Below are 25059 nucleotides of genomic sequence, written 5' to 3' on the forward strand. Positions count from 1 at the left end.
GAAGCTCATCTATGATGAAACTTCAAGATAGGAAGGAAAGAGATGGTTGATCTTTAAATTAAATCAATATTTTTAGTCTTCACATAAAAATAAAACACTGAAGCCTTTTGGTAGCTTGATGTAGACAATGTATTCACTTTTGTGTAACTACTTATCAGAAAATTCATAGTAAATTGTACAAGTCATGTGCAAACACTTTTGAAATGAGTTGTTTAAAGTATCTATATTTTTGGATAAATCTTACACATTATGTTATACATTGAAAAAATAACACACATAAATTTTGCAATCTTGTGGGGGTCACAGAGAGAAGGGAAGCAAGACTGGACCACTACTTGTATCTTATTTATTCATTTTTTAAAAAGAAATTGGTGACAAAAAATTTTATATACACTTAATGCGACTAATGCCAGAGTTAATGTTTACTATTATATTGTGTGCCCTGAATGTCTATTTTGTAGACTCCTCCACTGACAATCCTGTCTTCATTGTGATAGTTACATTGTCTACCTTGACTGTCCATCTAGTACCCTAACCTCTCCATCCTTAACACCTTCTTCATTGAACTTGGCATTCATTTCATTCTAACCATCAATTTGACCAACCTTTCCTCTTCTCAGTACAAATATTGATATGATTTCCAAAGTCTCAGTTTTATTAATGATACTCATTTCTCCTCTCTACAAAAATTTTCCCAAAGCCTCCTCTCCAAAGACCTTCCTATTCCATCTACCGTGTGACAAGCCTCTTGACTCGACATGTTTCACTATCACTTCCATGCTTGCCACTGTAGATTGCACAACCTGTTGTTATAATCACTACTGTAATACATTCTCCACCCATTGCCATGCTTCCTACTGTCTCTTTGACCCACAAAAGTTTTCTGCTTAAACCCAGTTATTATCTTCTTCCTATCTGGTGTTGGGAGTCATGTGGCTAAAAGATGTGCTAATTTCTTTGTCATTCAAAGAGGAAGTTGGTTTGTGCATTTCTTTTTTTTTTTTTTTATCTTGGAGATCTTTTATTGAGGACAAAGCAAACAATGGGAGGCTGAGGAAACCAGTATAAAAAGAAGGCAGCTCAATGATGAACTAAATAAGTTTCTTTTTTTCTTTTCTTTCTTTTTTTTTTTTTTTTTTTTTTTTGTACCAGGGGTCAACTCACAAACTTGCTCTTGCCAGGCAGGTACTTACAACACTGAGCTAAATCCCTGGCCCAAGAAGTTTCAAAATTACTAATTATACTTAAGACAATTTTTAAAATGAAGTTTTATCCAAAAAGCATTTACATAGTATTGAAAAAATACTGAAATAACTTGGATTAACAGAGCTAAATTGCCTATGCAAAATCTGTACAGCAGGGACCTGTTTTCAACAAGTAAGCCTATTTACAAGTAAGAACTTCTTACTCTTATAACATGGTCCTGTATTTAGAGAATGGCTGACTCATCTTTGTAGAGTTAGTCTGTAAGTCCTCAGTACTCCCATAGGCATTCCAGGCAGACCTAATTCCACTGGGGCGCTATTTACACCGCCCTGTGAACACACATATATGTACACCTGCCCCTTCAAACACCTGGAGTGAACCGCCATGGCTCATTCGATTTTATGTGTTCAGTGACAATTAGTAGGCATTCAAGGTTAAAATGCATGAATGTTACAATTATTTTACAATACTACTTACATTTCAACATTCTCATCTTTACCCATCCCAAATTAAAAACACCAATCTGCTACACAATATAGTGCTTTGGGGATTTTTAAACATAATAAATACACTACATTTACTACGTTTCAGAGAAACTGCACAAATTTAGCATTCTCCTCGGAATGGAAAACTTGTTTGGAAGTTACTTCCTTCTTTTCATCTTTTTCAAAAGTGCATCTCCTAGTGCCAGCTGCTTTTCTTAGATGGACCGCTTGGTTTTGGACCAAACATTCTGGCTGTATTGCATCATCATAAAGTTCTTCTGTTTCTTCTTCTCTTTATTTGTGGAGCTGGAAAATGGATTCATTTTGGTATCCTTTCTCACAAATTCCTTTCGGTCTGTCTTTCTAGCTATTGCCAGTTGCTAGTCTTGTCTCCTTGTCAGACTTAGGCTTTTTATGAAGGCATTCAATGTCTCAAAGAGATAGTAATTCATCCCTGGGCTCCTCATCACTGTTTGTTTCAATGTATTTCCTCTTTTGGGCTTTTCCCAGGGTGGCAGCGAACTCCTTCTTTATTTGAGCCATGCAGATTTTCTGGAAGTTCTCTTCAGTCAAGACCCAACCGGTCCTGATGGCTGCAGCCTTGACCTTCTGCTCCTCCATGTCCATGTTGTACAGTTTCTGGGAGATCCCTTACTGTTCTTCATCAGAAGAGTGGTGCACACTGACCCATTCACCATTAGCCTCCTTCTCTTCACTAAGAACTTGTACTTTCCCACTCATCTTCCTCATTTTCAGCATCCTCTTCTTTCTCAACTTCCAGAACTTCTGTTCCTGGAATGTAATCTTTAGCATCTAAGTCACCATATTCTTGTACCCTTGCTTCTACAGAAGCTTCTGTAGTTTTACCCTGGAATTTTTTTATGTAACATCTGAGGAGTCAGCATCCAGAAGAGCTGGATCAAAATTCTAGCAGACATCATTACATTCTCATCTCTGTGTGTCTTATATTGAGCCAGGTCTTGGAGAAGCTCTTCAGTCTGGCTAAAGGACATCGAACTGTTATCTCCTTTATAGAGTTGATATCTACTGTCATGACTTCCCCAGAGTTCTTGTCAGTCACAAAATTGTTGGTCACAGTCATGGGCAGTGACTGAATGATCAAGGAGGTACAAGGTGATGAGAGGCTTGTGTGGCAAACAGAAGGATCTTTGGAGAAAGGGATAAAAACTGAAGAGAAAAAGCTCATGGATTCCCACCAATCTGGAGATGTGGTTCATAAGCATCATCTTCACTTCAAACCTCTCCTTAGAGTTCTCTAGCTGCTTAAATAGTTTTTCTGAAACATCTTGGGGGTTTTGGATCAAGTGAATAGCTAAAAAGTTAAACACCTCTGGCTTTTTCTTCTTTTGTTTCTTGATCCTTTTCATTGCCTTTTCCAACTTCTTATTTTTGGTGCTTTTCTTCCCTGTGGCATATTGCACGTCTCTTGCTATGGGTCCTTCCTTCTCAGATTCTGAGTCACTATCTCTTTTCTCATCTTCGTTTCCCAAGGAACAAGGGAAAATGTAAGAGCTGCAACCAATATCTTGGTGACCTTGGAGAAGCACGCAGACATGATAACGTTGACCATTTTGGCATCATTCCAGGTGTTTCTTCTGTAGAGCTCAGTCATCACATCCAAAAAACATCTTGGCTGCAGTTGCATTGCTGACTCTCAGCATAGTGCATGTGAAATTCTGCAGTCCTGTGATCATTTTATTGTCCTTTTGTTTTACAGTTATATTCTTAATATCAGTCACAATATGTGTGTATAAAGTCACAGATATCACAGCAATGCAGAAGTTCAAGGAAGAACTCTAGCAGACTTGATGGACTGATGAGATTCTTATTTCTTTAGCAAGATCAAAGCTTTGAAAATGTCATTCAAAGATCTGGTTCTAAGTCAGTGTGATTATAAGAGATAAGATCTTTGAGCTTTTGAGGAAAGTTTCTTAGATGTTCTGGATAGCAGTGACCAATCTGTGCCATAAACATCACCAGCTCTGCCAGTTGTTTGCTGAGTTTACTTGGTTGTAACTTGAAAATCTCCACATTGGATTGGGAGTTATTATATTGCCGGAGAAACTCTTCAGGGTAGGCCAGGGGTCCTGTCTGATCAGATTCTGTAACTGTGACAGGTTGCTGGGCAGCTTGCTATTGTTTCTGGACATGTTGGCTGCAGGCTGGCTCCTCATATAGTAACTCTAGAAAAACTTACACCCAGCTCTTTGTCCATTTCTTAACACAATAAAATAGAAAAATAGAAATAAAGACTCATTGATCAAGCTATAACTTTAAATAATAAAAGATTTAAGGTCAAAAACTCCAATTCTAGAGAACAGATTGTTTCTAGAGAACAAGATTTTGCAAGACATTTGCCTTTTGTTTGATACATTTATTTGTGATCTGAAAAGAAATTGTAGCTATGTGTGTATTCCTGCTGCAATTCAAAATTAGGACAAGACCATACAGGGCCCTGAGTGACAACTAAACAGCATGTACTTTGTTTATATGATTTTTTTTACAGGTCTTCCAAGCACAGCTCACACAGCTTGGCATTAGTGGTCAGCAAGATGCCCAAAACAACAATCACTTGCAGTGAAGAGGACAGCATGGGGCGGGGATGGACAAAGGCTGAGAGACAGGAGGAGCATCAGACTACACATGGAGAAACATCTTGTAATGGGCACAGCTCAATGCACCTCACACTCTCATTTGCTAGCTGGGCTCTGCACAGGAAACTGCTGGGCTGTCCAGCATCTGGATAAGGCTCACATAGACATCAAAATTCCAGCCCCTGAAGGCACCTCTCCAAGGCCAAGAAGTGCCCTTTAATGATTTACAATACCAAAAAGTCTCTTCCCTTAGACCCTGGACAGCTTGTCATATCGAAAAAGAAGAATTAAGGAAAGGTACGAGTTTATCCAGAACTTATTTCCAAAGCCACTGTTGAGTATTTCTGTTTAGTCCATATCCGCATGGCTCCACACAGGGGCATAGTTTTGCTGTCTTATAAGAGGGTTACAGAAGGAAAAGACAAGAGACCTGATGTCCCCTCCTGGCAATTTTGGTGTTGATAGGGGACTCAAATATGATAACCAAGACTCAAATATGATAACCAGGATCCATCCTGGTCCATTTAACCTTAAAACTTATTTTGCGGGGGCTGGGGATTTAGCACAGCGGCATAAGCGCCTTCCTTGCAAGTGTGCGGTTGTGAGTTCAATCCCTGGTACCAATAAAAACGAAAAAGACAAAAAAAAAAAAACTTATTTTGCAAACCTGTCCAAGATGACTCAAGCACTGGTACCTTCTGTACCAGGGATTACACACTGTGACCCAGTCAGATGTGAGACACCTGCAATATACACCTAGCAGCTCAGCCTGATCACAGATCTCAACCAGTTCTTGCCTGAAACTAGAGCCTAGTCAGCTGCCTCACCCAAATTCAGAGCAAAGGCAATAATAGCCCAACCATATAGAGAAACCAAAAGGGTATTCTGCCTGTCCAGGGAGAGTAGCAGTCCACTCAGAATCATAGGTGAGGCCAGAGTAAATGTATATTCTGCCATAAAACAAGAATAAAACCCCAAAAAAGAAAAAAAGAAAGTGGGGGACAGGGGTTATCCATCTCTGCAAATGCCTCCATACTAAAAATGATCACAGGAATTATAAAAATACAGGAAGTTATGAGATCTCCAAAAGAAAGTAAGACCCTGGATAAAGGGAAATCTATGAAATGACAGAAAAATAATTCAGAACAATCCTTTTTTTAAAATCCTCTTTAAGCCAGGTGAGGTAGCACAAACGTATAATCTCAGCACTCGAGAATCTGAGGCAAGAGCATCACTATAAGTTCAAGACCAGCCTGGTCTACATATGAGATCAAAGCTGGCTTGAACTGAAAAGAAAGACCCTGTCTTAAAAAGAAACAAAAACCAAAAAAATCCTCTCAACCTGAACTGCAGGAACTTAAGGTTGAAGATAATGGCTGAGTAATCAATCATCACCCACTGAGAGACAAATCTGAACTGCCAGTCATTCACCAAAGTAGCTTCACAGGAGCAGAGGAAGCCAGGCAGGAGACCACCGTGCACTGTTTCAGTGTGATAAGAAAGCACACATTAAAGAAGGAAGGAAGGACTTGCCTGTGTCACCATTCCCCCACCCCTAAGCAGCCGAGTACATAGGGACATCTGCCTTTTGAGGGAGGGGAAGAATTAATTTCAAGTCTCAGAATTGGAACCCAGTGACAAGCCTTTTCCAGACCCTGCTCCTGGAAGAGTCCCCAAAGACCAAGGCTCTGGGCATTCATTAGCTAAGTGACCAAGGGACTGTCCACATCACTCAGAACCCAACCTCAGACAGCACATCATGGAAGACTCCACCAGCTTGTTGGTAATATAGGAAAGTAACCACATTATCTTTTTCCTTGGAGCCCAGTGTAAGATGCAATTAGTGAAATCCAGCAGCAGGAAGAGCTAATATATCCCTAAGCCTACACTGGAGTTTACACAGTCTCTAGAACTGCCTTGGCACCAAGCAGAAATCTGTGGCCTAGAACAAGAGACTCCTTTTCTAGGCTACATCATCACCAGCCTCAGCATATGTATCCATTTACCCTTAGATTAGGAAAGAGCTTATAGCTGTGTGGCTGTATCAGTCAGCTTTCCTGTTACCCAGACACAATACCCAACACCTGAAACGTAGAGGAGCAAAGGTTTAATTTAGCTCATGATTACAGGTGACTTAGTCCACAGTCCACTAGCTAAGGCAAAAATATGCTGGAGGGGGCAGAGCAGAGTAAAGATGCTTCATTACTGGTCACCAGGATGCAGAGAAGTGGAACAATGCCAGAGAGGAAAGGGCTAGGGATCATGTACAGAAACAAAGCTTCCACCTCCACGAACCACTAAATATACCTAGAAGTGTGCTTCCCTATTCCGACAAGCAGCTCATAAACTGATCACGTTGACAAATTTAATCATCACAGTGACTCAGGTCATGGTTTATGTGGGTGGCCCCCAGGCCTCATGCATTTACATTATGCATTTGTGACTGGTTCATTGTCTAACGCTTGGATTGGGGGTGTGAGTGCTACACTGGCCTAGGGATAGAGCCAGGATATAATGTAATGCAGAAAAGAAGTGCGTCTTGCTCTTTTGCCAGTTTCTGCCTTGCTGTTTGCAGCCACCATGAACTGCGGCCCTGCCATGCCACCCTGCCTTGGAGCCAACTGAGTATAGACTAATACCTCTAAAAACTGTAAGAAATAAACCTTTCCTTTCCCAACTTTGGTCATTAGGTATGTTGTCTCAACAACAAATAAAAAGTAATTAAGGCAGAATTTGGTACCAGGACTGGGAAATACCATATTATCAGCTGTCAAAAGACAAAAAAGCTAGGGCCTGTTTTACAGATGGCTCTGCCCGTTATGCAGACACCACCTACAAGTGGACAGCTGCAACATTACAACCCCTTTCTGGGATATCCTTAAAAGACAGTGGTTAAAAAAAATTATCACAGTAGACAAAACTTTGAGCAGTACACTTAGTAATACATTTTGCCTTTTAAAAAAAAATGGCCAGATGTGAGGCTGTATACTGATTCATGGGCTATAGCCAATAGTCTAGCTGGATGGTCAAAAACTTTTAAAAAATAATTTAAAAAATTGGTGACAAACATATTTGGAAAAGAGATATGTAGATAGACCTCTCTATATGGGCAAAAGATGTAAAAATATTTGTTTGCCATGTAAATGCTCACCAAAATATAACATCAAAAAAGACAACTTTAATAATCAAGTGGATAAGATGACTCATTCTCTAAACAGTGGCCAACCTCCTTCTTCAGCCACCCCAGTCATTGCCCAATGGGCCCATAAACAGAGTGGCCATTGTGGCAGGGATGGAGGGTATACGTGGGCTCAGCAACATAGACTCCCACTCACCAAGGCTGATCTGGCTACAGCCACTGCTGAATGCCCCGTATGCCAAAGCCAACACTGAGTCCCTGATATGGCAGCATTCCCCGAAGTGATCAACCTGCAACTTGGTGGCAGGTTGATTATATTAGACTACTTCCATCATAAAAGGGACTGTGCTTTGTCCTCACTGGCAGAGATACATATTCTAGATTTGGCTTTGCCTTTGTTGCACAGAATGCTTCTGCTAAGACTACCATCCGTGGACTCACAAAATGCCTTATCCACCGTCATAAAATTCCACATAGCATTGCCTCTGACCAAAAAAACACATTTTACAACTAAAAAAAGTGAGACAGTGGGCTCATGCTCATAGAATTCACTGGTCCTACCATGTCCCTCACCAACCCAAAGCAGCTAGATTAATAAAAAGATAAAATGGCCTTTTAAAGACACAGTTACAATTCCAGCTAGGTAACAACAGTTTATAAGGCTGAGCTAAGATACTCCAACAGGCTACATATCCTTTAAATCAATGTCCATTATATGACACTGTGTCTCCCATAGCCAAGATTCATGGGTCCAAAAATCAAGGGGTAAAAGTAGGAATGGTGCCACACCATCACCCCTAGTGATCCACTAGAAAAATTTTTGTTTCCTGTCCCCATGACTTTATGTTCTGCTGGCCTAGAGATTTTGGTTCCAGAAGGGGGAAGGTTTATACCAGAAAGCACGACAATGGTACCGTTAAACTGCCTGCTGGTGTGGACTTGCACAAGACACTAGGGCAAACTCCAGACCTTGGGTTAAATCCTTCAGCCTCCAGTGCATAGACACCCTCTACATGCTTTCTCATCAGACTTGGTGGATGACCATCATAAGCCAGTCTTGTTGTTTTTGTATATCTTGTGTTATATCTGCTCTCTCTAGTAAAACCTGACTAATACACCAGCTTACTGTCAGCATTGAAAGTTAAGCAACTACTTCCTCCAACAATAGCCCTGACCTCAGAGAACAGAGCTTGGATAAAGCTCCACTAAGTGAGGTTAAGACAGAATAGTGAGCACATGACTTTGCCTTGGAACTTGGTATCAGGCCACTCACTAAAATCTAACTCTAGGCAATTGCCAACAACCTGTGTTACCAAGAAAGTGCCCATGGATGGAGCCTTTGGATCTTTCCTGGTCCCAAGAAGACACATGCCCCAACTGACTGAACTTATATCCTGGCCAGTATTGCCTGTGACTGATTGCAAGGATCTCAATCACGAGTTTACCACAGCAGCAGGTAGACTGTTCAGGGTCTGGATCTTTCCTTGTGCTGCAATGGTCTCAAGGGGCTGTGGGCTCTGAATGTGACCTATAAAGTGGCAATGGGAGCAGTATGGACTGTGCATCCCATCCTTGCCCCAGTCCCATCCAGTACAACTCAGACGGTAATGATCTGCTTAGGGAAAGAAAAGGAATTTGGAGTCAAGTCATTATATGGTAGACCCAAATTGATCCCGCTATGATAAGGCCCAGAGCCCAAGAAACGCAGAGTGTCATATACTGGTAACTAGACAAAGTATCTGGCCTACCATGACAAATGGAAAAGGCTTGTAGATGCAAACTATACTTTTGAGGCACTAGATATAACAAGTGTATGTTTCACACAAACTTGTGTTTGGCTGGCTCTCTAGTGGTGAAACAGCAACAACACAGCAGCAGTGAAATCAGTCCAAACCTAGAGGTAAGGTATCGTCTAGTGTTAAAATATCAAAAGTGACACTAGTTCCTGGAAGAATAGGCACAAAGTCAGGTTCTAAGCACTAAGATAAATAATAGTCCTCAGCATGCTATTGAAGTAGTTAGACAACAACAATCACCAAGAAATTTTAGGGAGGTCTAGGGTAGAATACATATTTAACATGTAGGACACATCAGATTCAATCCACACTACAAAAATAAATATATAAAAAAGAAATAGAAGAAGAAGCAGGAAGAGGAGCAGAAGAAAATAAAATCTTCAGGGCACCATAACCTCGCCTAAAGAACAAATCTTGGTGCCAAGATATGACCATACAGTAAATTATATATGTAAACTCAAGGACGTGAAGTTCAAAAAAATGTTTTAGTGCAACTGGAGAAACTGATAAGATAGCTGTGAAGGAATTAGTGCTATTAATGTTCTATCACAGAAAAGAGAAATTGAAGTAATTATTAAAATATGAGGGAAACCTTGGAGGTATACTAAATAAAATTAAAACCACAGTAGAAAGTACCAATAAAAGAACAAATCAAAATGAATATCAGTGACTCAAAGTCAGGTCTTTTCATAATACAGAGCTCAAGGGCAAAAATTAATGATGATGAAGTAGAATTTTTAAAAATCTCATGAGAATATTATGGTAGCAATAAAAAGCAAGTATTTGGGCTACTGATTCAGTAAGAGACTTAAGAATACTCAAAGAAGCCAATGTGGTGCTACATACCCACAATCCCAGCACTGAGGAGGCTTAAGCAGGAGGATCCATGTGAATTTGAGGTCACCGTAGGCTACCAAGTGAGTTCAAGGCCAGCCTGAACTGTATAATGAGACCTTGTCTCAAACAGACAAAAAGAAATAAAAAGAAGAGAAAGTTCATTCAAATAGATAATAGGGGAAACTGCCCACACCTAGGGCACAACATCCAGCACACACAGTTTAATGGATGAGAGGTTTATTTTTGCTTGCATTTTAGTCCATAATGGTTGGCTCCAAGGCAGAAAGGCATGGTGGAAGGACCTGGACAGAGGAAAGCAGCTCACATTATGGTAACCAAGAAGCACAGAGAAAAGAAAGGAGACAGAGAGAAAGATATCACCTTTCAGGTCACGCTTAACATGACCTACCTCAAACCAGTGCCCACTACTTAAAAGAAAATCAATTGTAGCCTTCTCTCATAACTAAATAACCTTCCAAAGCCCTTGCCTACGAGTAAATGAGGCTTTTGGGAGACATTGAGGTATAGGCCAGAACAACTGTTCAAAGGTAATAATAATAAAAGAAATAAAAATGGTAGCCATAGCAAGCAGTGATTACTGGAAAATAGTATTGGGGAGACACTGTCAACTCATACCTACTTATATGACTTCACTGCTACTAGATAAAGAAAAACGAAACTCAGATCATAGTGAGACTTAAATAACACTAAGATAAAATTTATTCTTTTATTGCTTCTCAGCCTTTTGGCTAAGATCAAGTGAAATTTATTCTTTAGATATAAAGCCTCACAGGCAAGCTCATATTGCTTGCTATTATTGATGGCCTGGTTATATTTTTGGCAATTAAAAGCTCCATAATAGCAGTTATTGATAGAGAAGTATTGACAGAGAGGTCAGATTATGGGATGGGAGAGACTAAATAAGTGAGTAGAATTTGGAAATACCCAGAAATATCTCTATGAAAAGTCCCATCACAAACCACTGTAGTCTCTGATTTGCCTGTGCATGAAATCATAGGGCCTCCCAGCATTTTGATAAGCATTGCTTGGTTTCCATCTTTTACTCCAGTTTCCATAAGCATCTCCTGGTTGAAATGACATAGAAAGGTACTCTGATATCATTTAGTCCAAGAAAGGCCCTTCCTGTCCTGCACAAGTCAGCTCTTGACCTCCAAACAGAAAAGACAAGTAAGCGCATATACCAGGACCTAACTTATTTACAAAATCTGTTAAGGTTTTTGGTCTAAGCTTGTAATGTTTCCATCCTGTATGCTACATACATGGAGTCCTAAACTTCCTTCAGAGGACAGGAGACATGAAGCTCCCTCCTGAAAGGAGCAAGGTGAATGTGGGCATTGCATCCCAGATCTGAGGTGCTATAAAGCTGTGTTTCATTGTTTTACTTGTTATTCTCCCATGGAACACTTGAGAAGAGACAAGAAAAAAGTGACCAACCCAAAATGATGTAAATGAGAAGCTTTTTTAGTCCATCATGGTTAAGGAAACTTGATGACACACAGTAACGCACTCTAAGACAAGCAATAGAAAAAAGATTACATATACCAGTCATTGAGATGAGCAGTGGATGGAATGACAGTATTTAGTAGCTACAGCTGAAGCAGAAAAGGATTGACCAGACAAGTGGAGAAGTCCAGGAGCTGAAAAACCTGAATCTTGCACATGCTGTCCAATGTCTTGGTGGTATCTCCCAGCTGCTCAAAAAGCACATATTCAAACTGAAGTACCCTGAGCAGGAACAAGAAAGATTCTCAATTTCTTCCCACATCTTCATTGAGCTATGTTAAGAATGGGAAATTGTCTCTCTAAGGGAGCTCATGATGGATGCATTTAATATAGATGCCTCTCTGCACCCCCACAGAAAGATGTGAGGCCTTTCCAGATGGGACATTTTGTCCAGGGACACTGCTAAGCCTAGCAGCCATGACTACTCTTGGAGGCAAAGGGAGCTTCAGGAGCCTACTATCTGGTCTTAACTGGTTTCTGTCCATCTGTCATGTTTCTCCTTATGCATTTTATTGGCTTCCCTTCATTTCATTCCTGGAGGTTTTCATGATGGATCTTATTTCACACAATTTTGACAGCCAAGCTTGGATTTACTCTTGGAATTACTGCTCTGTGTTCCCCCAAAGGCATGCTGTCCACAGTTCCACGATGAGGTGTCTTCAGTTAAAACAGTGGCCCCTGAGGTGACACTGAGATGTTTATCCCACGCAGCATTAAATCCGCACAAATCACTCATCCCCTTTGCTCCAACCCTGTAAAAAAGAAATAATGCTTGCACCTCATAGGTCCTTGAGAGAACTCAAATATAAAATATCTGGTAAATTATCAATCACATTCTATTTTTCATTCAGATGTGAGGTGCTGCGTTGAAATCTGCTCAAGCTCATTTACCTGAGACTTGCACTTTAGAAACACCTCACCTAAAAGCTTTCATCTGCAGAACAAATTCTACAAAACATCTGGAAAAAGGAATTGAGTAAGTCTGTAGTGTACACTTCACAGCACAACATTCACTATTCTTTCTTTAAACATTTGCATACTTCAAGTAGCTCTTTTGGTGGCTCTCAGACCTCCCTCTTACTCCTTGATGTTTATAGCCCTGATCAGCTCAGCTCCAGATTAAACTATACCCCCACACTGTGCACCAAAATCCTTCTAGGTGCTCAGTAAAGCTATTTTGAGTCTTCACATGGAAGGCACACTAGTAACCAACTTTAATTATTTAAGATCACATTAGTAATTCTTCCTAATATATGTAGCTGGCCACAGAAAGAATGCTGATGAATGAAATTTTCTTCCTTTCATTTTTATCTGAGTGCTCTAACACTTTTAATTATAACTTCTTTTTTATTTTTCCAATTAACCCAATTTTCTACTGCCATTATGCTCCTCATTCATGTATTCATTGATTAAATAGATACTGAGAACATAGCATGCCACACATGAAGATAAGCATTAGGGAAACAGATTTTCTGACACTGAGCTATTTAGCTATTGTGATTTAGTTCTACAATGCCTGCCAAAAGTCTCATGTGCTCAGAGATTAGACTTTTGAAAGGTAGTTGGATCATAGGGATATTGTGCTCATCAGTGGATTAATCCACTCATGAGTTTGTAGCTGCATGGGTTATAACACATAGTACCTAGTCAGAAGAGGTGGTCACTAGTGGCTTTCTTTTGGTGCATGCATCTCCCTCCCTTGCTCCACTCTCCTCTACTTCTGCTTCCTGGTTGCTGTGAGATGAGTAGCTATCTGCTGACAGACCTTTCCACCATGCTATTTCTGCCTTGGATGAAAATTGCTGGAAACTGAGAGTCAAGTAACCCTCTTTTTCTTTAAAGTATGGGCATCAGGTATTTATTTTGTCCCACAATAGGAAAGTGGCTAATGTATGAGTATACCAGAACCAGTCATCACGATGCCTATCTGAGCAAGTGGTAAAAGCAATCCCCGTGCTAAAAGCAATGTTTGTTTATCCTACATGAACAGACCATACTTAGTATCAAACATGGTCTAGATTTTTTGTCTTTTTTTTCAATTCTGAACCTAAGAGAAAATTTCTGCCACAGAACAGCATAATGTAATGAATAATCTATAGTTCTTTCTCGTTCTCACAGACCCTATCTTAGATTTCCTTTTCCTTCTTCAATAAATTCAGGGTACACAGCATAACTTCTGGAGGAATCACTGAGATCTATGTGCATGAATGGACTATGAATGTGCAAATTGTTACTCTGTAGAGCACCCGTGCAGTACTAAAGAGAGCCCAGAACTTCCGGTCAATGAGAATTGGTTTTGAGTCCCAGTCCTACAATTCTCCAGCCTTTGACAGATCACGTGGTATATACAAGCCTTTGTTTCCTCCCAGTAAAGCAAGAGCAGATTCCCACATAGCACAATGGTCCTGAAAATCAGACATCGTGCAGCAGTTCCTCCACTCTTGTTGTTATTCCCAGGGGCACAAATGTAGAGTTTGTGAGCATCAACCCAACCATCTCAGCTGGTGGCATGGAACCCACCACCATGAATGCAAGTAGCATAGCTGTTCCTCCACCTGTCCACACTGAGCTCCTGCTTCCAGAATGGCTGATCGTCATTGCCCTCATTGGGCTGGCCAGAAATGCAACCGTGTTCTAGTCCTGGGATTCCGCATACTCAGGAATGTCACCTCAGTCTACACCATCTACCTAGCTGCCACTGACTTCCTTTCCTTCTGAAGCTTTATCATATTCCATATGGGGAAATTCACTGGCAACTTTGACCAGATGTACTACCTATACTTACATTCTGTGTGTGGGGTTTTCTTCCTACATCATATGTCTCAGTATGATCAGTGCCATCAGCTCAGAGCGCTGTCTGTCAGTCTTGCTCCCCATCTGATACCACTACCACTGCCCCAGACATATGTCGCTGTCACATGTGCCCTGTTTTGGGCTCTGTCCCTGCTTCTTATCATCCTGATCTACACCTTGTGCAATTTATTGTTTGACAAAAAATATGATCTATGCCTGATAATGCATTTTACCACAGCTGCATGGGGGATCTTTTTATTTATGGTTCTCTCTGGGTCCAGCCTGGCCCTGCTGATCAAGATCCTATGTGGATCCAGGAGGTTGTTGCTCTGTATGTGACCCTTGGACTCACAGTGCTGGTTTTCCTTTTCTGTGGCCTGCCTGTAGGCATCCTGTGGTCTACATCCAGAAAGATCCATTTTATGATTTCAAAGGATCCTTGGAGTATTGCTTTTTCCTTTCTAGCATTAGTAGCAGTGCCAACCCCATCATTTACTTCTTTGTTGGCTCTTTTAGACAGAAAAAGCATCAGCGGCTACAGCAGAAGTCCCTGAAGCTGGTTTCCAGAGGCTTTGGAGGATGTAACTGAAGAGCAGAAAAGTGGAGAAAGTCTGCCTCAGTAAAGTGTAGAACGTCAGAATTTCCTTACTGTATTGTTTCTTTATTTTAACAGTGCAAAACAGAAGCAAAATTTATTTTTATAAAATAAAGCTGTAATATCAAATACAAAATACTACATATAACCATCTTCTAAATTATAATTTCAAGATTTATATTTTTAAAGGTTATCTTTGATGAGTTTTAAATTTAGAATTTTTACAGACTTCAAATACATCTGTATCAAATTTTTGTGTTTCTTTTGAAACTGAAGCTGGGCATCCATATAATCTAAAATGAGGCTTGTGAGGTCAAAGAATTGTGTCTTTGGATAACTTTTCTCTTTAATCTGTCATAATCAAATAACTTCCTTAAAAGTACACTACTTCCCTTTTCAGCAAGTTCCAATTAGAGGGGTTCATGATCAGTATTTCATTTTAACATTTTTTGAATTTTGGATTCCTCGAGGTCAGAGGCACTGCAGCAGGTTGTCTGTATCACTGAAAGCTCTAAAATGTCCAGCTTTGCGACTCTCGCTTATTTTGACAACACTATAAGTTTGCTTTATGTCATCATCTCCCTAAGTAAGCTGTTCATTATACACTGAAATATAATCTAAAGGAAGAAATTGTGTTCTTGCTCTCACTTTTCCTTATAAATTAATGACAGTTTCAATCATAACAATTGCCAGATTTTTATTTTTATACTGAATTTCTATTTATGTGGGATGATTAAGGATAGTTCAAAACTGTTTCAGTACTGTAATAATTCTGTATGTACTAGCATTCACCCAGATAATACCTCTTGAAGATTGCATACATAATTGTGAAAGGTCATAACAGACCTTACAGATACAGATATACATATATATACAAATGGATACAGATGTAGAAATAGAGATAGAGAGACACAGATACAGATAAATGTCCCTATGTCTATAATTCTCTCTGGCTGCTTTCACAAGCAACACCAGAATTAAATTGTTCTAACATAGACCATCTGGCTATAAAAACTAAAACATTTACAAACCTGTGCTTTCTCTCATCATGTATATGTTTGTGTATGTGTATGCATATGTGTTAATTTATGGCTAAACTGTTTATTTAAGACTGTTGTCAACTTACTTGAACACCAGGCTGAAATTGTGCATAATCAGAGATTTATTTATTAATAGCTACTGTCAGCATTTTTCAATGAGTTAACAAGTCATTTAATCAATTTAAATAAAATATTTTATTGTTAAATAAATATGTTTTATAATAGCAAAACAGGTTGTTACTTGTCTTATGCTGCAGCTTAAAGTCTACAGGGGAAGATAGAACCAAGGAGCGTGAACTAAAAGCAATGAGAACCAACTAAAACTATTATCAGCCTCCCTTGCTTCCTGCAGGTTTGATAATATGGGGATTCTGTAGAAGTATTTGGCTCCTTTCATCATGAAACCACACACATAGGGTCTAGGAGTCAGAGAAGTTGGAGGGCTTAGCAAGTACAGGTGGAGAAGTTTCAAGCCCAGAAGTTGGCTCATGAAAATGAGGGGGCTGACAGGGAAGCAGCAATATGCAGGAGCAATCCAGTATGCTCGCACCAACTGTGGAAAATAGACTAATGCTTTGACTCCAATTATCAAATCTCGAGGCCCAATGTAAACCATAACTTTAAAGAGAAACTAATCTTGGAAACATGTTCAACCTATACAAATTAATGCTTTGAAAGGATCACAGCACATCACTTGTAAAATGTAAACTTCAGAATTACAACAGAAGAGTCAATAAAATGTTGGACTAGATGGAAATCATCGAGAAATGCAAATTGTGCAGTATTCTTATTTTCAAAAATGCAGCCACCAAGGAAATCAACAAAGGACTGCCAAAAGAAGGAGAACTCAGGATAAAAAGAAGAACATAGAAGCATCTCAGAGCTCAGGAGCTGGCAGAAACAATGAAGACCCTTGTGAGATCTCTCAGTATCACAAAATCTTGACCAAAACCTTAATCCATGTAAGGTCACAAAAGGACACAAGGAAGAAAATTGCCTATTTCACACTGTAAGGGCACCATCCACGTCCCTTAGTATCATTTGACTGTTGTGGGGAACCACTCAGATTGCCCCAAAGATCAGGGGCATCTAAGGACATGACCCAGCTTGTATAGTGCAGGCACACAGTGGAATTCAATTATGTAACCATAATTTAGCACAGGTAAACATATACGCACTTGTTATGGCTATGTAAGAATGTAAATATGAAATAATAACCTGTATAAGAATTATACAATAAAGAAGCAGGTAGCTCTTGCTCTTATGCTCTCACACCCTGGCTCTCTGCTCTGTTCCATGCTGCTTGCTGTGATACTGATATCTTGTACACATGCATTCTCTAACCTGGAATCTCAAGTGCAAATATCTCCCTTAGGTCCCCCAAGTGGGCCAACAACTGTATTTATACATGAAACAGTATGTCACATTATCATATTACTAAGGACCATTTTCCTCCCAGGATTGAGGCTTCATAAAGTCAGCAACTGTCTTTGTCCTTTCTCTATGGTGTCCCTAACTCTGGTGACAGTGCCTGGCATTTACCACACTCTCAGTGAATGTTCTCTGAATAAAGAAATGACCAACAAACAGTGCAAAACATTAGAAGTAGAATACTCTTTGGATATAGTAAAACTTTATAATTTTACCAGGTAGTGTAGCTTTATTTCAGGTCGAGGGGAGAAGTGGCACGGTCACAGTCACACAAGACAGAAGCAAGCATGGGATTAGAGACCAGCCAGCACATCTTGGGCAATGTTTATTCCTCACTCCTGAAATTTCTTTCTACTCAAAGAAGCGTCCATGAAATTTTCTCCTTCCCTCTCCCTCACTCTCTCCTCCCCTGAGAGGTAAGATAGTTTTTCTGATTACAGAATTTGGGATAAGTGATTAGGGTATCTGTAGGTCTTGTGTGGCAGCCTCTATTTGGAACCTAGCTATCACTAAAGAACATGAGTTCTGATCTCTCATAATCTCTTTTGTATCCCAGCAGTAAATGCTTTTCCACTTCACGTAGAGGGTGGGAAGAAACTGGTCCCACTGCAGACTGGGAGCTTAAGTTTACTTAATAGAAGTGTTGGGCATTAGGGACCTCCTTGATGATACAGAAAGATGCATCTAGAGAAACATCGCCAAGGAAACAGAGAACGCTGTAGAAAGATAGGTACAGAAAGACAAAAATATAAACATATGATTGTTGTGAAAGAATGAGGTAAGGAGATTACTGATTACTACTTGTTTGAAATTTTTGTCCATTTTTCAGTCAACTCAGCCAACTTAATCACTTTAGATAGTTCTAACCCCTCAAGCAGACCTGCTTCAGCAGTTTAAAAAAATAGAGAAGTCAGTAAAAATTGTCTACTGAGAAGACAATACTGCAATAAAGGTCTGCATCAATTTATATCTATAACATTATGTCTATATTCAGCCCTGTCTTATACTGCCTCCTGAATCAGATTATTAGGATTTGAATCAATGCTGCATTATAAATTCCTAAAGGTGTTCAGCTCCTTCTCATAGCCATCTGTTAACTGAATGATAACATACACATAACAATATAGTGCAGCCACATTCAAAATAAAGAAGTTGACAAGGTTGTCCTCCATCATCCTAGAGCTGCCATGGTGAACCTATGACACATGGGCTACTGAAGGCTGTTTGCATCACTGAAATCTCTAAAAGGTTCTCCAGCACTGGCCTAGAGGGTGGTCTCAGGTAGGGCAAGAAAGATGATCTAATTGTGAAAGGTGATCACTAGCTTTCGTCTCAGAGATAGCTGAGTGGAGAATGAAGATTTTTAATTATGGGAGTAAAAGCTTCCAGAAAAAAAAAAGCTATAATTGAGTAGGAGAGTTCGTATCCTAACAGCACTTCACCATTTATAAAGCCATCTCCTAATGATGATGGTATATCCTTTGATTACTCAGTACTCAAACAATCTTGGAGGTAAGTTAGATTATGTCAAGGGCATTTTTGAATAACATAGATGGAAAGAAGAGAAAGTGATATAGATTTATGGTAATTATCAGCAAGCCACATGAATTGTTTAGAAAGCATGAGATGATGTGGAGGTTTCAGTTCTTGGGCCAACCCTACTTGATTGGTAGAGACAGTGGAATGTCACTTACAAATAAATCATCAAGCCCTTTACACACACAATGGAAAAACCAGTCGCTGTGATTATTAACCACACCTGCTATGGGTGGAGCTTTGAAGAATAAGGCCAGGAAATGGAAAATGGCAGGAGTAAAAAATCAAGACAGAAAAGATAAGCAAGGAAGAAGAATATTAAATGTCATGGGGACTAGAGTACTTACTAGATTCTATTTTCGACATTTATCATAGATTCCAAAATACATTACAATTAAAATACTGAACAAGATGATGTCAAATTACATGCCCAGCCACTCAGATGAATGAAATCCTAAGTCCCTAAAACTTGAAATTGGACCATTTTTTATTACTATTAGTAGTACTACACATTTATGACACGTAATAAATACATTCATCATGGATGCATATACATTCCATACCTTAAATCTTTTTTTCCAATAGTATCAGTCCTTTCATTTATTGAGTTTCTGATTAAAGTGAAACTAAAGTAATAATTCAGTAATTCAGACAAAAATATCTTCACCTGAGTTACCCATCAGGTCTACTCTGGCCCGCCCTAGCTTCTCCTACAACAAGTTCTGGGATCTCGAAAACTATTTCTGCTCTGACTCCATTTAAAGTTATCACTAATATATGGGTCAACTAACTGTGAGAACAGCTCTTCTCATACATGTTATATGTACATAAATAGTTCATCCACAATTAGATCTCTTACTTGGAGCAAACTTCTTGATAGAATAGGGTTTTGGGGGCCCAATAAAAACAGAAGCTTCTAGCAAACCTTTTTTCAGACTCAAGGTATTTATGATTTTTTCACTTAAGTGAGTTCCTTCAAGTACCCCAAAGGCTGATTAGTAACAAGCTTTTCTTAAACTCCTGTAGGGTCTTTCCTCAGACTGGTTTTTGTTTTTTGGGGTATAAACCCAAGTAAAGCTGTCCAACTAATGTTTTTTCCACACTCAAGACAAATACACAGTTTTTCACCAGTATGGCTTCTCTGATGGGTAAGAAAGTCAGGGTTTTATTAAGTTTTTCTTTTTGTTTCTGTTTTTTTCCACATTTCCTGGGGTTCTTCCCCAAGGTGAGTTTTTCTGGTGTCCAATGTGATGTGCATCCTGTTGACACTGAAGGCATTTAAAAGTTGTTCTCTGGGGTGAATTTTCTTGCAATGAGGAGGGGCTGAAAGCTCTCATACTCACTGCAGGTGGAAGAGTTCTTACCTGTAAGAATCCTCTTGTGAGTGACCAAATTTGAGCTCACACTAGGTTTTCCAACACTCAGCATATACGCAGAGTTTCTCCTTGGAGTGACTGATAAGGTGTTTTGTTAGCACAACTCTCTGGGTAATAAAACAGGCTCAGGTCCCCACTGAATTCTGAGCTCTCATCGAAGTCTGAGACTCACTTAGTATTCATCTTAATGAATTCTCTGATATGTAGATACATTTTTATCATATAACTTCTCATCTGGTCAAGACAAATGTGAAGCCCCCAAGGCTTGGGGATGGCTGACCTTAGGACTTTTCTCATTCAAATTACAGATGTATGGTTTTTCACCAGTGTGTACTATCTGATGTTGAAGAAGGGCAGAGCTTGAATGGAAGTTTTTATCACATACACTGTATTTGTAATGCAAGTCCTCTGTTTCAATTCTCACTTTCTGTTGGGCAAGTCTATACCAAGGAGGAAGCCAGTTTCACATGTAGACAACTGATGTGGTTTCTCTTCCATGTGAATTCTCTGATGTACAATAAGGTCTGAGCTACAACTGAAACTTTTCTTATATTCAAGGCATTTAAAAGTATGGGTATGAGTGCATTTCACGCCTTAAATCTTTTTTACTTCCCTCTCTCCTCTCATCTTACCTCAACTCCAACCTCCTTCCCCTCTCTGCCTCCCTTCTTCCTATCAGCTATCTTTCATTCTGTTCCTTAAACTATTTATACATCAGATTTCTCATGTAAGGGAAACCATGTGATATTTAAATTCTTATGCCAGATTTATTTCATGTAAGACCATTTTCAGAGCCTCTGTGCTCCTCTCCGGCACTCACAGACATTCTCAGCTCCTCTTGCTGGAAAATCTGAGGTTTCTATAATAGAAAATGTGAGTGAAGAATCATGATACCTGCCAGAAAGGGAACAGTCACAGAGATGCCTCTTCCTGTGTACTGCAGGTCTCCAGGCATCTTCACAAGCAAAGGAAGAGATTCCACCCTCACTGGACATGTTCATCAACACAACTACTACAATAAACTTACAATTACTTCTTTCTGTCTTGCTTCCCAAGGAGAAAGTCTTTAAGATTTTGCAAGAGGCATTATGGTAACCATTGTTGATCACCTTGTATTTTGTTTTTACATCATGTACTATGTCCATCCTTTTGATTTAACTGACTCTGTTTTGTTATGTCACATTTGGTTTTATTCCCTTCAAAAAAGTAATAAGAACTGTGGGAGTAATAAAACCCAAAATGTGTAATTGCTATTGTAAATATGAGAGGAAAAATAAGTGCTCTAAAGGATATAACTGCATGTATGTTTAAGCGTAGGATTGATAACCATATTACTAAGTTTTTGTTGGATAGTTGAACAGAACTGTTTACAGTCTCGCTGTTTGAATATCCACTTTGTATGCTTCACTTTTGTAACTTGAACAACTATTTCTAAGAGGACAATATGTAACTAACAACTTGTGATTTCTTACTGTTTTTTTAAATTATGTATTATTTCCACCCTTTTTCTGTTTTGCTTTTTTTCTTTAAATAAAAAAGCCCATTTCTGTTCATTTGAATTATAGCAAAATATGTGACCTACTCCTGCATCTCCAGTAAGTGAAAATAAGAAATCAGTACAGATTTCATTACCACTACACTGGCTTTTGTGCATCTTTAGATCTAATCTCTCAGCTCCCCCTGCTGGACACTCTGAGGTTCACATGAGAGTAGATGTGTGTGACAATTGCCTTCAGGATGCCTCTATCTCTTGCGTATCCCTGAGGTTCTCCATGAACAAAGGGAAGAACAAAATCCTGACCTCATTATAAACACTCATCTACCTAATCATGCACAGAAATACATTCATTTCAATGGTATTCCCAAAAGAGAAAGACCTAAAACCTCTCCCAAAGTTGTCACCACAGCATGTAAGTACCATCGTGTGGAAATTAACTCTCTGTAAAAGAAAATCTCTCACTGAACAGCAGCTGTGTGCATGTGCTTGACTTTCCCCTCTGTGTTCTGTTACATAATACATGATCCCCCAGTCCTCAGTAAGGCAAACACCTACCATTTCATAAACACAGTCCATGCTCGTAACAGAACTGCTGCCAAAAATGGTCGTAAATTAAGGTTCATATATGAAGCTACACTAAATTATTTAACCATCTAGTGCAGTCTGAACGAACACCACATAACCAAAAACACTGATATTTCTACAAAGGAACATATGTATACTTAGAGAAATTAACAGAGGTCACAGTTTGCCTCACAACACCACAGGCTAATGAGCACTGGTATCAAAAAAAAAATTTTAAACTCCTGGTCTCAGTTTGCGAAGTTTAGGAATTGTAGATCAGAGAACCTGGACTTGCTTGGTAAATAAATTAATTGATCTGACTTGGTTTGATAACTGAGAGGGTGAACAATTTCTTCTGCTTCCCTGAGAGTAAATAGGCTGAAAGGGTGGCTAAACTTTAAGGGAAGGGTTCCCCACTGCCAGGCTCCTTCTAGTAAACTCTTCCCACCTACAAGCAAATGTCGTTATCATCACTGCCATCATTGATATTGTCCTCTACATTCAATAAGCATTTCCTATGGGCCTTGCTCACCGCTTTTTTCTTCCATTGCAAAATTTATCTCATTTGATAACCCAATTAACCCTATGATTTGTAGCTCATTGCCATTCAAACATTGTTAATGAAGAATCTAATATTCAGGGAGAATAAAAGATTTTTCCAAAATAACACTACAAAAGTAATTTGCAAAGCATGATCTCAATCTCACTTCTGTCTGACTCTAAAATCCACTCATAGTTAATATTTTCACTGCCTTCCTGTATCTTTGTTTCTGGGACAATGCTATTTTGCCTCTATCCCAACTTTAATCCATACCACTGGCCCTCTAGGGAAACAACTTAGAGTCTCCCAATAATGATGCTGTCTAAAGGAGCCCAAAAAAAAATGATAGGATTGGTGCAACTATTCAAACAAGACTGCAGGAACACTAATTAGGCACGGTGTAATGCCCTGGTGATAGACATAGGGAAATAGGTACCCAGGGACAGACCTCAGAGGAGGAAGACAGCACCATGAGAGGAGGATCACATGGAAGCTGGTCAACTGTGTTTTCTAGGTGACACTCTGGATGCTGACTAGAAGGGTCAGGTTAGACCCAGTGAAGACCATACACAGAAAAGTCACCTACTTGGCAGGGATAAATCAAAAGCCTGCCACAGTATGCCTTTATCAGCCCTCAACAGTAGGCCACAGACTTCCTTCCCAAAATGCACAGCTGTCAAGGACAAGCCCATCAGAGCTGATATACGACTTTGGTGTAGCAGTGGTACCATGGATATCACAAGTCAGACGGAAACTCAGTACCAATGTTATTAAGCATGTTTACATTACAAGACATAGACTTCAAAGTGTTAATAAAAAATAACCTGAATACAGCAAGGATGTGGAGTATCCAGATAAGATCCTCTTCACATTGTAAGATCAATATACAAAGACCACATCTGTGTTAGCCGAGTACAGATGGAGAAATCAGTACTCCCCCAACAGAAGCCCAAGAACCAAAGGATGTTCATTAGTATACCAAGGCCAATGAGGAGAGTCAGAGGTCCAAGATAAAGTTCTGAGATAAGTACTTAGAGTAAACTCCATGCAACAGAAAGCTATCTGTGGTTGCTTGTAACATACCAGGAGCCAACATACCGTAGTACGGATGGAAGCATAAACTAAAACCGATACCTATTCCACGATTACTAATCTGCACAATCAACTATAGGATATGTACTGTAGCAGGATGAAATTTTTGAATACTTAATTGGGTTTCTCAATTTCCACCCCCACTGTAATTGCTCTATTAACTTCTTCCTAGTAATTCTAAAATAATATATTGTCTCAGGGAAGAGTATTGTATTTATCATTGAAGTACAGAGGACCCAGCCACTACTTAGCTCTTATCTTTCAAAACAGGCTACTAAAGAATAAAAATCTGATGCTAATCTCCATGTGTGCAGAAAAGTTGACTGAAAAAATTCAAGAACAATTTCTTACTAAAACACTCAACAAAATACTAATTGAGAGATACCTAATTTAAACTGGGTACAAAATGTTGGATAGGAAGACACTAGACAAATTCTTCCTAATCAGAAACAAAAAAATACTTTCTTTTGTCATTGCAATACTGTATGTGTTAGAGATATTCAACAAAATAATTAGATCAAAAGAATCAAAGCTGTAAGAATCTTTTTTAAAAAACAGCACATTATCTGTTTCCATAAGATATGCTTTCCGTTTGCCTGGAAGCCCTGAGAATATAAATGAAAACATTACTATCAGAATTAAAATTTGTGTAAGATATTTATTTATATAGTATATGGCAGGGTAGATTAATATACAAAAGTCATGTCATTCATGAGTAGCCAAAAGGAAATTTAAAAATATAATAAATGAGACCCTATTTCCACAATCAAAGCAATATAAATATTAGCAAGACACTGGACAAAATTGTATGGAATCTATGTGAGGAAAACAGATTTTCCAGACAAACACAAAAATAGACTTAAATAAATAGAAGGGCACAACACATTGTTGGGTAGGATGATGCTACATCATGAAGATATTACTTGTCTCCCAAGTTAATATGTACGTTTTATATGAATTCACTAAGAATATCAACAGGATTATATTTTAG

General features: G+C 39.2%; 2 pseudogenes; one reads left to right on the plus strand and one right to left on the minus strand.

The window, feature by feature from the left end:
* Positions 1-1849: 1849 nt before the first annotated feature.
* LOC100715175 (protein SDA1 homolog) lies at positions 1850-3862 on the minus strand (annotated as a pseudogene).
* Positions 3863-8997: 5135 nt separating this feature from the next.
* LOC106027107 (mas-related G-protein coupled receptor member X2-like) lies at positions 8998-14984 on the plus strand (annotated as a pseudogene).
* The last annotated feature ends 10075 nt before the right edge of the window (positions 14985-25059 follow it).

The sequence above is a fragment of the Cavia porcellus genome, unplaced genomic scaffold (assembly GCF_034190915.1).
Source record: "Cavia porcellus strain 051 isolate PalLab524CR breed Dunkin Hartley unplaced genomic scaffold, mCavPor4.1 scaffold_9, whole genome shotgun sequence".
Taxonomy (NCBI): Eukaryota; Metazoa; Chordata; class Mammalia; order Rodentia; family Caviidae; genus Cavia; species Cavia porcellus.